Source organism: Microcebus murinus, chromosome 4 (assembly GCF_040939455.1).
Source record: "Microcebus murinus isolate Inina chromosome 4, M.murinus_Inina_mat1.0, whole genome shotgun sequence".
Lineage (NCBI taxonomy): Eukaryota > Metazoa > Chordata > Mammalia > Primates > Cheirogaleidae > Microcebus > Microcebus murinus.
In genome coordinates this window covers 86876971-86892663 of record NC_134107.1, presented here as the reverse complement: position 1 = coordinate 86892663, position 15693 = coordinate 86876971, and the positions used below count along the sequence as shown (strand labels likewise).

General features: G+C 34.1%; 1 protein-coding gene across 1 annotated transcript in view; it reads left to right on the top strand.

Annotated features, from left to right (window-relative positions):
* Positions 1-15693, top strand: part of GUCY1A2 (guanylate cyclase 1 soluble subunit alpha 2) — a 315756-nt gene that overhangs the window by 132132 nt on the left and 167931 nt on the right. The window lies entirely within an intron of this gene.

Below are 15693 nucleotides of genomic sequence, written 5' to 3'. Positions count from 1 at the left end.
CTGCTGTAAAAGTAGTATGTATAAGAGCTTAGTTATGTAAGATTTGTTGGAGAACCTGGTGGAGAGAATGTTTGAAGGTAGTGAGAATGGCGAAGATACAGTTAGATGTGTACCTTGCACAGTTCTTTACATAGGTTGGGCACAATACATTTCTACAGATTATTTAATTAAAGGCTTGAATTAGAGCAGCAATTATTAAGCTTTCCACAACTCAGTAACTTTACATCATATCTGTATTTGGACCATAGTTGTGGTTTTCTTTTATGACCATGCTAGTCTTCTGAAGCAAGGCTCTGAGTCTAACTCATTAGTTGTCAATTTGTTTTCTTTACTTCCTCATCATCTTCCCTTCTGCCTGTGTGCCAAAGGCTATTCTGAAGGGACTTTTCTTTTTCTTACTTGGAGAAATTTTTCTTCTTCCTGTGAAAGTAGCTTTATGTCAAGAATGATAAATTACTTCTTGAGATAGTATAAATTTACTTCATTAATTCATAAGTTTGTGACATCAGTGAATTCTTTCCAGGTGGAAGATACTTATATTGGACAGAATATTTACTTTAAATACATCTTAACTGGAACTTTTTATTACTTTTATATGGAAAGGGTCAACACTTAATTGGAAAAAAAAAGGATTCACTTTTCCAATTAAAATGCAATAGCATCTGTAATAATGGGGGTTTTGGATTGTCTCAAGGCCATGGAGTCCTAATTATTTTTAACATCAGTGTTAAATATGGATTTAATTTTTTCTCTGGCACAAGAAGAGAAAGGATACATAATAGACATTCATTGTTTTTGTTTACCTAGCCTGTTATTTTTTTTTCTGCTGGTAATGGGCCCTCCCGTCCTTGCCCTATTGCAGTCCATGAATTTTGTCCTTCCTCCAACTCCACTCAATTAGTGTCTCAGTAATGGATTCTATAACTGGCTCATAACCTGAGTCAAGAAGTGTTAGGCTTGGGACTTTTGCTAGAACTACTGGGGATGAGGTAGGACTTAAGTCTGGAGCTGCTGAGAGTTACTGTTGCAGAGAGCTGAGCCCCGGATCCAGCCATGACTGAAGCTGAAGTATGTCCCTGCTTCTTTTGGTTTATAAGCCAGTATATTTTCTTCATTAGCTAAGCTAATTTTAGTTGTCCATTTATCAATTTGTCAGGAATCTACTCTGATATCATACACGTACAACACCCAGAGCTCTCACTTGGGCTTCAGGATCTCTTCAAAATCCTTCTTGGGCACATTGACCAAGGTCTTCAGAGTGTTCCCATTCAGCTTCCTCACTTCGTATCTTAGCAGAAGGAGTGAGCTGGTTTCCCTCACTACCTCCCGATACTAATAATTTGCTCAGCCATACAACTCTCTGCAAATATGAAACTAGCATCAATAAAAGTATTTTTTGGGGAAAAATTTTCATTGCCATAATGGGTGTTGCAACCTGGTTGATGGATTTCTCATATGTTTTCTGTTGATGGAATTAGAGGAATGGGTGCAAGGTTGGCTCCAATTTGTCTACTATCAGTATGGATCACTTTTGTATTTTAGTAGTGATGATTTTTTTGCAATTCCTGGAGTATTTATAATGAGTGCACAGATAGTTTTGCTAGAAGAATCTTAAAAGGTTTTATTGAATACATGGTATCCAGTAAATGGCAGGAATCAGGCTTGATTCTCATTCAGTCTCTGCTTAGGAAGAAACTTTAACAAAGTTTTTTTTTAAAGATTAAATATTATAATATTTTGTTCAGTTTTTTTCTCTTAGTAGCTTTCTGTTTTCATCAGCCATATAACCAAAGGAGCAGAGGGAATTGTTCTGTTACTAACTCACATAGGAGCTGTGCCCATGCCTCTCTTTTGTTTTCCTAAGATTTTCATGCGAATAATAGGCTCCGCATTCTTCTTTGAAAAATAAAATGACCTAACTTGTACATATAGGAGGCACTACAGAAATATTTGGGAAATAACATTGGCATGCTAAAACTATTTGCAAAGACCAAAGGAACAGAGCAAAGTCACTATGCAATGTATGCCATTCAGAACTACTCTGCTCTGACACTGTTTGACATAAGATAGGTAGAGGGAAGGAAGATCCAAAAATGTGCTTCTTAGGTAGATAATTAGACTACCTTTTAATTAAGAGCAGGCTACTTTATGTTTGGTAATTTTATTCCTCCACACTTATACCTGCTGTTTCTGTATTAATCAAGTCCTGGACTGCACAGTTTCTGTATTCAATCATATTGTAAAAAGGCGAGAGTCTATTAGATTTTAAAGAGCTGTTAAAAGTTATCCAACACAACATCCCATTCAGTAGGAAAGTAAATTCTACAACATTTATTCAGAAAATATATTTTGGCTACGTATTAATTAGCAGACATTATATTGGACATGAAGAATGGATAAGATCAATGTACCCTCCCACCAAAGCTCTCAATCCAATGGGGTAGACCAACGAAGTGAACAGACTACGACAATATTCTGCAGTAAACGACAACATTGCTGCATATTTCAGAAGCTCTAGAAAGCTCTAACATTTGAGTCAGGCTTTGAATATGAAGCGTGAAAGAGCATGTCAGGCAAAGGAGACAATAAGCAAAGACACAGAGGCATAGAGAGATGACAGATAATTTAGAGAATTATGAACAGACTGACATGAGATGACACTGGTCCATTGGTAAAGACTGTATTAAGAAAAGCTTTTGTGTGGGTGTGTGTGCTCACACCATTCTGAGGCATTGGGGCTTAAATTGGTCATCCAGACAACATGATCACATCCAGAGTTCACAAAGCAGCAATTACACTTTTGAATAGTGCCAATTGCCAGACATTTGTACCTATATGTTTTGCTGCAATATGCCATCTTCTGATTTTTATTCAGTGTTCCTATTCTCAACTACATAAATTAAAATTAGTCTAATTCCCTTTTATATGACCATCCTTCAGATATTTAAAAGTATCTCTTTCTTATCTTTTGTTCTCCAAGATTAAAGTTCCAGTCATTTCAGCTATTCATCATGCTCTTCTTGGAACCTTCCTTCCTCAAAATGTAGCTAGTCCAATTCATAAGTAGCCTGACTGGCGTATAGCAATGTTCTGACCTTTTTCTGGATTCTATGAATAGGAAAATGAATTCTATTTATGATTGTATTAGTATTTTTTATTGTTGCCATTGTTAGCTACATTATATTATTAGCATATATTGACTTTAAAATTCATAGATTGGTTTTCTGTCACCCACTACTGGGTTGATTCTGCTCAATCTTGTGATTGTACAGGTGGCTTTTTGAACTCATCTACAAGATTTTACATTTATCCTTTTTCAATTTAATTAATTTAAATTTAATTTTGGCCTAGCATAATTGTCTGTAGAGATACTTAAATCCTCATTCTGTTTTTCTATGTTATCAACCCCTTTTGTTTTTTAATCCTATGCAAATTAGATAAATATACCTTGATCCTAATTTTTGATAAATATGTGGAGTTTCGAAGGATGCATTACAGCGTCCTGCAGCAGAGCATGATAGAATGCCCATTGAGGCTGATAATATGAAAACTATGCAATATATAATACTTTGAGGATTTGGCTAATTAGTTTAACTCACCTAAACCAACTAATATTTTCCTATCTATTGTCCTAATTCATATTGACTATGTTAACTGTCTCTTAAATCAAAGTACACTGTATCTTTGACATTATCCAGATCAAGCCATGTAAGAACTAAATTAAAGCAAATAGAAATAATGTAAATTTGACATATGTTTTCTCTTAATGAACATTTTTTGTTGGGCCCCAGAAATTTTCATATTATTTTCCATGTGAATGTGACTGTATTTGGAAATAAGGTTTTTGCAGATGTAATCAAGTATAGATGAATTCATTAGGGTGGGCCCCTAATGCAATATAACTGGTGTCCTATACGAAGAGGAAAAGAAACACGAAGATGGATAACACGGGGAGATTTCTTTGTAACAAGGAGGGAGAGATTGGAGTCATGCATCTGCATGCTTAGGGACACCAAGGATTGGTGACAACACCAGAAGTTGAGAGAACTGCATAGAACAGATTCTCCCCCCTATACCCTTTAGAACACATCACTCTGACAACACCTTAATTTTGGACTTGTAACCTCCAAAACTGTGAGAGAATAAGTTTTTATTGTTTAAGCCTTTGAGTTTGTAGAAAATTAATACTCCTACACATGAATATAAGTGTTCACAATTTACTTTTACTCTGTTTTTGAAATTAGGTCAACATATACTCGCCTTAATTCTCCTGGCAATGCTTTAGTTTTCTATGATTCTCCAAAGATTATCGAAGGTTGATTAATAATTACATTATCAAGCTATTTTCATGCTCTAGGATACAGTTCTTCTGGGTTTACATAAATTTCAAGTAGTCAGATGCTCACTTACCCCACTATTCACTCATTTAAAACTATTTATTAATTGCTAAATATGTATTTGGGACTAATCAAGACTCTGGAAATACAAATGTAGTCCTTGGACTTGAGAAGTTTATGGATAAATCAGGGTGATAAAACAACTAAAATATCAATACAATATTGACATTTTGTATTAATAGAGTAGCAAATGTAATGTAATGAAAGAGGATACACAAAGTCCTGGGAAAAAGCAAAAATAGGGCCACCTGGGGAAATTTACCATAGAATTGAATTTAAAGTCCAATGCAATATGATGTATAGTCTTAGGCTAAGCCAAAAAAAAAAAAATCAAGTAATTAATTCAAAATAAACCAAAAGAATTAAAGAACATTGTATAGCATGGAGATAAGAGAGGACAAGAAGCTTTCTGTAAATCTAGCTAAGTGTGTTTGTTTGGAATGCAGAGTGAGTGGCAGGGAAGAGAGAAAGCTGGAAAAGTAGGCCAGAGGTATTTCATGATAGATCTTGGATTTCTTCCTTAAGATCGTAGGCAGCCTAAAATGACTCTCAGCCCCTCCAAGCTTGAGTTACAAAGCAATCTCTTTCAAAGGAAAGGAAATCAAAAACAGCAACAAAACACAAAATAACTTCTTGTTGATCTCTAGTGTTCACTTAAATTATTTTTATTTTGACGTTAATTTCTTATGTTTAAACATAAAAGTAGTTTGGAATTCTCGTGCAATAGAATTCAGATAGGACTACATAATGAAATATGTTTATAAACCACATATTCCCACCCCCCAAAACTAATCAATTTAACAGTATTAAGTTATGTCAAAGTAAATGTTTGCTGAAACTAAATTTCACCTCCTATAGTATAGATTTATTTAAATTTCCAAATTAGTGCTTTATTTTAGTGACATTCCTATCCTTTCCATGTACCATTAATTAAAATAGCATGCTACTTTGAACCTTTGAAGGAAAATATGCAATTCCTCCTCTAAGATTTTCCAACCTACCAAAAGCTGGTAGCAAATATTTAGCAATTTAATAAAATATTATAAATTATATAACAGAAATATACATCTTTGGCATTAAAACATTTTAACATTTAAATGTTAAAACATTTTAGCTTTTAACATTTGGCGTTAAAACATTATAACCAGACAGGAAGGAATAAAAAGTAATACTATCAGAGACAAAGCTTGACTTTTAACAGAAAGATTGAGAAAAGTCTAATAATTCTACAAAAGTCATAAATTTCTTTTCCGCTTAAATGCTTTAAAGACTGTAGTCAAACTAATGGGTTAGCATTATTACCTGTACTATAGGTTTTACCGCCAGGTACTACATAAGAACTCAGTTCTGGTGCCAACTTTTTTCCTCTTTGAACCATTATAAAATTTTCCCTATCAGACCTTTTCTGATATTCTTACATTCATTTAGTAAAAATACAACCTAATTTTTTCTCATTAGCCTATAACAATAAAAATTATGCTGTTTAAAGCTAAAGATAACATAAATTCAAATACATAATCACTTAAATTACATGATAATGCACAGTAATCACTCAAAATATTTGTTATACTAAATATTCTATAAAACATGACAAGTTAAAATTTTGTTAGAAAATTTGTGGATTGATCCCATTTTGAAAAAAATGTTACATTAAAACATTTTAAGGCAAAAGATTAGCCTGATCTTGCTTGTCTGCTATCAGGTTTGTTCTCTTCCTTACAGTTGGGAGATTATGCATGTGGATAGAAAAGACAGAGTAAAATAGCAGCGAAAGAGGAATGTTCGGCTTTTTTCTTTTATCATTTAATTAATTATTTTATACAGTAGTTACTGAGGCATTGCGACAAATACTGAGGATATAATGGTGGGTTAAAAATACCATATTTTTTTTCTTTATGGAGTTAAATCTTTTAATGAGTCAATAATTTCCAAGGCTGAGCTAGGCTGTTATATTTGGAGAGGTGAATTAAAGCACACTAAGTTATATAATAACTTTTTAATGTACAGATCTGCACTGTACTATATAGTAGCCACTAGCTACATGTGACCATTTAGATTTAAATTAATTAAAATTAAATAGAATTGAAAATTCAATTCTTCAGTCACACAAGCCATATTTCAAGTGTTTAATAGCCCCTAGCACATGGGACAGCAGTGATATCTTAGACTTGATAAAACGTTGACATTGTAACTGGATAAAATTCTTATCGTTGAACAGTTTAATGCTTATGTTTATTTTAGTTGACACTAAAAATAAGTTCTATTTAAAATGAAACTATCCCGTGTATTTATATATTTCTAAATTGTGCTGTTTATATGCAATGCTTTGAAGGATGGCTCTTGTTTATTTGTGTTTGTTTTTCAGGACACCGAACAATCTTACAGTTTTGATAACATAAATTGGATTTTAGTTTTTTAAGAGATTCATTTCAAAAATATATTCTTTATAATTATCAGTAGCCATTGAAATACCTCATTAGAAGAAAAGATTCAAACATAAAAACATTTATTTTAATGAAAATCTTTCTTAACAATATTAATATAATGAAATCATTATAATATAGGAGCTGCATTAGAAAACTCTTATTCAGAAACTGGTTACTTGGTTGATACCACTCTAAAAATTCTTCTGTAGCAAATCAGTGACCTAGATGTTTTAGGTAACAGAGGATGGAACTAAGGCAATATTGGAAGGATTGAATTTTTCAAAAACATCTTTTTAAAACATAACTTAAAAAAACAGAACTTTTGCTTTAACCCCTTTGATCTGCATAGAGTCAGATACTTCTCAATGAGTCTGTGTTTATGTATCTATAATTAACTATTTACAACTCTACAGATGTTCTAAGAGCAACCTGCCAACTTTATGCAATGTTCATGCAGAATTTTAAGGACGGTTTCTATGGTTGTATCATTTATTGTTCAACATCACTCTATTCCTATGGGACCTCTCCTTACTCTCACACAAGCAGTATTTATGATGGATTTGTTATCAGACCTGTGCTGCTAGTTAGCTTGAGTATGTGAGATAAACTTTTCCTTAATTATAAATTATCATTCAATGTGATAACTACTTGCCACTTTTCCTACTCAATCTTGACTTTTTCAGATTTGGGCATGGCTTTGTAGCTACCAGATTTTAGATTCTGTCCTCCAATAGGACTTTTATCCAGTTTTATTCAGTATTTTATCATGAACATCATGAAATTAAAAAGTACACATTTTGACTTACTTATGAAATAGAACTTCCAGGATTTACTTTTAACTTGCTCCGCATATCTGTTACTAGGCTAGAGAGTTTTTTGGGGGGGTAGGGTGTTGGACAGGGGCTGAAGATGGGAGGAGGTAATTCTCACATAGATTTGAGAATAAAGTTGGAATTCATCTCATTCCTTTTGCAGATTAGTTTATAAATAGTCCTGTGTTTACCAGTGCTGAGCTACCATAGCATGGGCACTAAAAACATCTTAATTCCTTCACATTCCTCTTCTTTCTTTTGTGTCCCAAATGCTTCAAATATTATTAATAGACAAGGTATTGTTTAGATGTAGTAGTTAAACGTATTGATATTCTAGTCTTTGATAGAAAAAAAATCAACTTTTTAGTGTTCTGCATCAAAAATTCATTTGGCCTGGCTGTTTTGTTTTGAAATTTTTAACATATTCTGAGGAGTCTACTTTGAATTTTCCTCTTAAAATGTTATAAGAGCCCTTAGCATTCATGTTGTGACCTCAAATGGGATTTAATTTGTTCCATCTTTTGTTAAATATGTTATAAGATACTGGTTAGATATTTTGGAACTTGAAGAAGGCGGTACTAAAAATTAGCTGGTCTGTGTAAATTTTATTTCTAGAGGATTCTGTAGACACTGAAAAATTATAGTGGCTTCTCAACTAATCTCATCTAGAAAATGATTGTGTTTTAGTGCGTGCTCTGCTTTCTCTTCCTAATTGGGGAGCTCCTATTGCTCATAGTTTATGTTGGTGTCTGATTTATAAGTGTCTTTCTCCAGACCCCGTGGTCTCTTTAGATTGGTAAAAAATAAAATTGAGACTGGGGCAGCAGGCTTATGAATATATGTATGTCTCTTTTATTTTATTCTGTTTGGTGCTTATCATACAATATCCTTTGGATGTTTTAAAAATAAATCATACATTATTACTGAAAAGCCAATGATCTTTGTAGTAAACATAGATCATTGCCTCTTTCTGATAAGTATCAAATATTTTAGCTCCCTGAAGGAGTGAGCCCAGTAGCACTTTATTTTTAATTGTTTGATTAATTAATTAATTACTTCAGGGGAAACTCAGTATTATGTGTTGAAGTGCATAGGAAATATTCTAAAGAAAGATTGGTTAACATTGACACTTTAAGAGAAGGCAGCATTCAGGGCTTGTGGAAATTCGGTAAGCAGATATTATCTTTGGTATCTTTTAAAATAGATTTTATGTATTGAAAAGGGTTTTACTACTATCAACTAATAGCAACATAATTGATTAGTGGAGGTTGTTACTACAAGATAAGATTCTTGTTATCTGCATTACAGAAAAGATTCTTCCTGTGTTAATCCATGGAGCTGCAGACAGCAATTCTAAACCACTGAAGTGCACACCCACTGATATTGTGCATTTTAATTGACTGATTTGGCTCTTCACCTTAGGAATTATAAAGACTAGGAGCTGGATGAATGCTCAGGCTTTATCAAACAAAGGGAGAAATTGCTTTATTACCACAGGCCAAATAAAAGGTACAGATGCTCTAACTCAACTTAGGTGGACCACCTTGCGGAATGACACTGGGAATTGGTAATTTTCAATGGCTCACCCACATTCTCTTCCTTGCTCCACCTGGGCATGGAATAGTTTATTCTCTTTCCAAATCCTTTTCAGTTTACTAAAATTTGTCTTTAGTTGCATAGTAACAGTGACTTCCATATTATCTCAAGGCCCATTTTCTCTCAAGTCAGTCATTAAATGACTTGAAGTCATTAAATGATAAGGATGTTTCCTTAGAGAATGTTCTGGAATTTTTAAGTCTGACAGAAGCACCCTTTCTCTGCTTCCTTCCCTGACTTCTTCCCTGTTCCCTTCCTCCCTCCTGTTCTCTCTTACCTCTTTCCTCTTTTGTCTTTTGATTTAGAGTCGGAAATTAAATTAGATATAATCCAATTCAACTTTTTAATTGTGGAAACTAAGGCCCACACAGGTTCAGCTTTGCCAGAGCCAGATGTACTCTTGGATGTTTACAATCTTTCTTTTCGTATCACATATGCCACTACTTTATGATACATGTAGTATAATGAGAGTATAAAAATGTTATATGCCTTAACACATAAGTAGTGAGCATTTACTGTGGGTAAGGCTCTGTGATAGACATTGTAAAGGAAACTGAGGTGAATGAGACGGGTTATTTCCTCAAGTAGTTTACATTCTACCAGAATTAAGTCCTATACATAGGATAATTGCCTTAAGAGTTTTAAAAAACATCCTAGATAGAAAGGACTTAAGTCTGGGGTTATCTTGCACTCTCCTTCTGTGTTTTGGTCTCACCCCATAGCTCCTTAACCACAGGTTTATCTTTGAGGCCCCAGCAGGGAGAGTGTGCTGGCATAGCTAGGGTCAGCCTCAGCCACCTCAGTCCCTGGCCACAGATGATCCACAAATGCCCTAAAATCGGAAGATCCCTCTTCCCCCTAGTTTACAAAGCATAGCATTTTGAAAAAAGAAACCTCCTCTAGGAATCTAAATGAAAGTGAAAATATAAAAGTATAGAAATGAAGAACAGTTTGTACTTTTCAAGTGTTTTGTCCTAATGTATCTGACTGAAAGTCTAGCCAGAGATCTGCTTGAGCAGGGCGGTTTGCGTAGCCCCTTCTATGCCTCCTTGTTCTTAAATCCAAACCCTCGGAAAGGAACACAGAGAATTTTCTGCCCCAGCTCCCTCCTTATTCCAATTTCTGGTCAAGGAAAGCATTGGAATAGAATCTCCCCTCAGTCCAGCAAAACTGTGGCACAACCTTAATTGCCGCAGGAAGAAAGCAGTTATCACCCTTCTCTGGGTATTCACTGAAGTGCCAGTGAAAGTCTTACATATTTCTTCAGTCCTTTAGTGAGGTGCTGCTGCTTCCACTTTTCACAATAGGAGAGCTATTTCTTTGCAGAGTTTCATCAGTTTTATGTGTTGTCCAGAGGAGAGCAAGATGCTTCTGGTTGGGATTATGAGGATAGCTAAATAATAATAACAACAACAACAACAACGATAATAATAATCAGCTACCATTTAATCTTCTTGTTTGTATCAGAAACAGATCTATTGCCTTATTTTCTGTATCTTATTTAGTCCTTATCACAGTTATATGAAATTAGCAGCAGCATCTCCATTTTACAAATGAAAGGCTAAGTAACTTGTCTGAGGGCAGTAATTAATAGGTCTTTGATTCAAACACAGATCTTCTCTGACCTCAAAGCTCATAGACTTTCCACTGTTAACACCACCTTTATGAAGGTAGCAGCATTCCAAACCTGCTGATGGGGTGTGTGGGACAATTGGTTATCATGTCTTGCTTTCTTAAGGCACTTACGGTCATCTGTGTACACTATTACACAGTTTGCTTCCTTTTAAGAGGAAGAAGGGGACTGACTACATAATTGCACAATTTTAGTTTATTGTGTCTCTAAGCACAGTTTTTTTCTACAGTATTTAATGAGGAGGAAAACCAAAAAATGTACTTAACACTTGCTTTTAGAAGTTTTCTTCTTTTCAATATGAGTTTATCAGAGTTTTGCTATTTTACAGAAAATTTGGTATAAAGAAATGCTTTTCTGTATACTGTAACGGGTGATTTTTACTATATGTAAATTATATCTCAATTTTAAGAAGGATAAAAGCTAATTTTCGATAATGATAAGTGTTGTTAAGGGAATAAAACAAGGAAATGAGATAGAACAAAAATGCTTTTTAAAAAAACTTAAGTAATTTTCCCATATTTGATTTTGAGCATTTCATTTTTAATAGCTTGTTTGTTCAAGAAAAAAATTTGCAATTACCATATTTTAAGATTGAATGTATAATATATAAAAGGAAATCCTAATTTTAAATGCTATTCTTTCACACACATCTATGCTGTCAGAATTAGGGATATATTTATTATCCTAAGAACATGCCTGCAACTTGCTAACTATAGCCATGACAACTCTCGGATAATAGAGCCCAAACTTGCACCTAAAGCTGGGTGCGCTGGGGAGGTAGATTATTTCAGGACTGAGAGTTGGTGGGAACATGGCTGACAAATGGCAAGTACATGACTAAGTTAAACAGTCCTAGCAACAGAGAGTCCCATCCATATCAGTATGGAGAAAAGATCACTGATTTCTTATTGAGTAAACACAACAGAGTGCATGCGTGTAGACAGCCCACAAAAACTAGGAGGTCAGGACGACCTTTCACACAATTTGTATAGCGAAGCAGAAGAAAATATAACAACACTTATTTCCTCAGTTATATTTTAAGATAGGCTCCTAGATTAACTCTGGAGGGATGTGTTTATATTTCAAGGGGTTATGAGGGCTGCAACCTTGTAGGCAGCTTGGCATTGTGAAACTAGAGACTGCGTTTATTTAGATTCCCAAGGGTGGCCCCTCAGTTGAATCCAAGCTTCACAGAACAAACCCCTTCACTAGAAGGATCCAGAAGGCTCCATGTGGCCACAGGTTCCCCACCCCATTTCGGACTCAAGCACATTTTGTGTTCAAGAGGGGAAGAAAAGACAGCTTCCTCCTTTCCCTTTATAAGCAAAAAAATGATTCTCCTCCTCCTCCTCCTCTTCCTCTTCCTTAAAATTTATCTTTATAGTAGAAAGAGTGGAGGTTTTCCTCTCTGATCTGTAGTCCATGCCTTGGACTAGAGTCAAGCTGATATGAGGGCTGGGCTGCGTGTTCTTCAGCTATTTATGATGGCTTCATGTATTCAGTGGCAGTAACAGAAGATGCACTGTCTTAGTTTTTATTGGTTAGTCCAACCAGTATAACAATAAGTGAAAGGATGGACATTAGCACCTCCTTTATATGGAGTTGCATTATCTGACAGCCTCAATCAAGTTTTATGAACTCAGCTAAGTATGTATGAAAAAGGCAAAAAGCTCTGAGAAGCTAAAGTATAGGCCACAAAATCTGTGTTATCTAGGCATTTAAATAGAGTCCATTAAGCCCTCACTTAGTCTCCTTAAACATGGTCCAAATGTTTGGTTGCCTGGTTTCCCAGTCCACAGCAGATTAGATACAATATGGGGAAATGTGCTCTGCATGGGTAGAATTGTCCCTAATAATACTGTTCGAGTGATGGGCACACTTATAGTCCTGACTTAAATATTATAAAAGCTATCCATGTAACACAAACATTTGTACCCCCTTAATATTTTGAAATAAAAAAATTATGTGATTAGAAAAAAACCAGTAAATGTTTGACAGTGGAAAAATATCAATGGAGCTATAAAGGAAAATGACTTATAATTTGAAAGATAGGAACTCTGATTGTATAGACATTAAACATGAATTTTAGTATAGATTTAATATGTGAAGTGTTGGGTAAATACTAGAAACCTAGTTCATGTTAGTCTTTTTCCTTTTTTTTACTCTGAAAGCCTTACTGTATTACATTTCAGTAAAAAAAAAAATCAGCGTTCATAGTATTACTCTTAGTTTTGAGAAATTTTAATGAGCAGGTTACTATATGTAAAATAGCAGAACAGTGTGTGTATTTAATGACTCTTTTTAACCTGAAATGTCACAATTGAAACATATTTTGGTACCTAAATGTATAAACTTAGGTAATTCATAAAATTTAAATATATTAAGTAATAATAATAGTGACTATTTATTAAAAGCTATTTTAAGCACTTTAAATGTATTAGTTCATGTTATTTCATTTATCTTATTTATGCCGAATCAGGTGAAACTCTTTCCATTAGCACTAGATTACAATATAGTCATGCATCACTGAACGATGGGGATACATTCTGAGAAACGTGTCATTAGATGATGTCATCATTGTGCACACATTAGAGAGTGCATTTACACCAATAGACAATATAGCCTACTACATGCCTACGCTATATGGTACAGCCTATTACTCTTAGATTCCTGTACAGCATGTTACTGTACTGAATACTGTAGGCAATCATAACACAATGGTAAGTATTTGTACATCTAAACATAGAAAAGGTACAGTAAAAATAAGGCATTATAATCTTATGGGACTACTATGGCAAATGTGATTGGTCATTGACCAAAACATCCTTATGTGGAGCATGACTACTTTCTACCTGGTATATCATTATTTTTCATATAATCTTATCTCACTTTTAAAAATGCAAGTTCCATGAGGACAAGAACCTGTCTGACTAGTAGTTGAATTTTTTGATCATACATTTTGCATACTAGATGTTTAATAAAATTTTGTGAAGTTAATAATTATTAATAATTAAATTCATTCTAAAATTTCATTGGCACTATGTCCTTCCTTATATTTATTTCTTAACAAGACAGAGATAACAGATGTATGAAGTTCAGCAGAACAGATACATAAATTAAGCTTGGATTGCCAGCTGAAGTATAAGACAATATCTATCATTCCCAGTTGGTTACAAAGTGCTATTCTTTAGGGAAGTTCAAATGTTCATATAAAAATACTAAGCCTTAATACAAGACCTAGCTCAGATTTAAAGCTATCAATTCAGAACAACCTCAGTTCACAATTTGGTGTATGAAAATCTAATTTTAGATGTAAGATCGTTTTAGATGTAAGATTACAATTACTGTAATCTTACTTTTTATTTTAATCTGAATTTTTAAATTAATTTTACATAGTGTCAGTAGTAGTTCACATGATTGTAACAATAAACTATAGTCCCTAAAAACTATGACAAAAGGAGGCCAGAATTAATTTTAATTTAAAGCTGTTAGATTTCATAACCTCCTTATGTTTATAAGTGATCAAGGAATCCTGAACTATTGAATGGCCTTTTTTCCAGTGGATCATTTTTAAATCAGCTATTTGCAATGTAGATGACAATTGTCTATTTACATGACATTACAATTTATCAAGTCTTCATGTTACTTTCCAAAAACCTATCTCAATAAGGTGGCCTGAGAATGTACTCATCTAAGGTATTGACCTTAAGAATGTGGGGGATGGGCTGGCAGCATAATGATTTTGCTCCCTGTTTCCTAGACTTAGGAGTAGAGCAATATTTAATACCCCTCTTTATCTGCCTTATGAGTATCAGTATTTCTGCTATTGGCCCTTTAGGTAGCCAGTCATCATAGAGGTCTAGAACTCATGTTCAAATCCTGGCTCTACCTCTAGATGGTATATCCCTAGCCAAGTTTTTAAATCTCCCTTAGTCTCAAATTTCTGATCTACAAAACAAAGATAATAATGGTACCTATTTAATAGGTTGTCAAGAGGATTAAATGGAATAACTCACTTGGAATTGTGCCCAGAACATACTCAATATGTGATGATTGGTAACATTATAGTGCCACAAGTCCTTTACTAAGGTGTACTGCCAAAGCTTTTCAATTTTACAAATTGCTTCTCATTCAAAATGATAATATATTTTTCCCTGCCAAATAAAATTATTCATTCCTCCAATATAACTGATAGAATTTAGGTGGATTTTAGACAGAGAGCAACCTAGTTATCCTAATTTTGCTGAGATGTGATTCACTGTCAACAATGCCTCTCCAGTAATTATTTGTCTTTAAGAAGATATTTGTTACTTTTTGTAATCTCCCAATTATTGAAGATTTAGGCAAGAAATAAATAGAAGTAAAGGCTTTAGACAATATAGGGGATTGGTACTTTTGTGGCTCATTGCCATTCAGATTGGTTGGCATTGCTCAGAGGCTTATCTTGGATTCAACTCACAGAAGTTTAATCTTTCTACCATGTATCTTTTTCCTTTCTTTCTTTCTCTTCTTAAAGTTCTGGGTTGGTTCTGAGACCTCCCACAGATATCAAAATCCCAGGCTGCTCAACTTCCTGACATAAAATGGTGTATTATTTGCTTATAATCTATTCACATCTCCTGTATACTTTAAATCATCTCTAGATTACTTATAATACCTAATACAATGTAAATGCTAGGCCAATAGTTGTTATATTATATTGTTTAGATTCTAAACAATACAAGATCCTTGAGTGCAGCCTTCTGACTGAATTCAACTTTTACGTAACAATTCTTTTAATAAAGGGATTTGTTTCTGTGAAGTTGGGATTTGGTCAGGGGGGCCACACT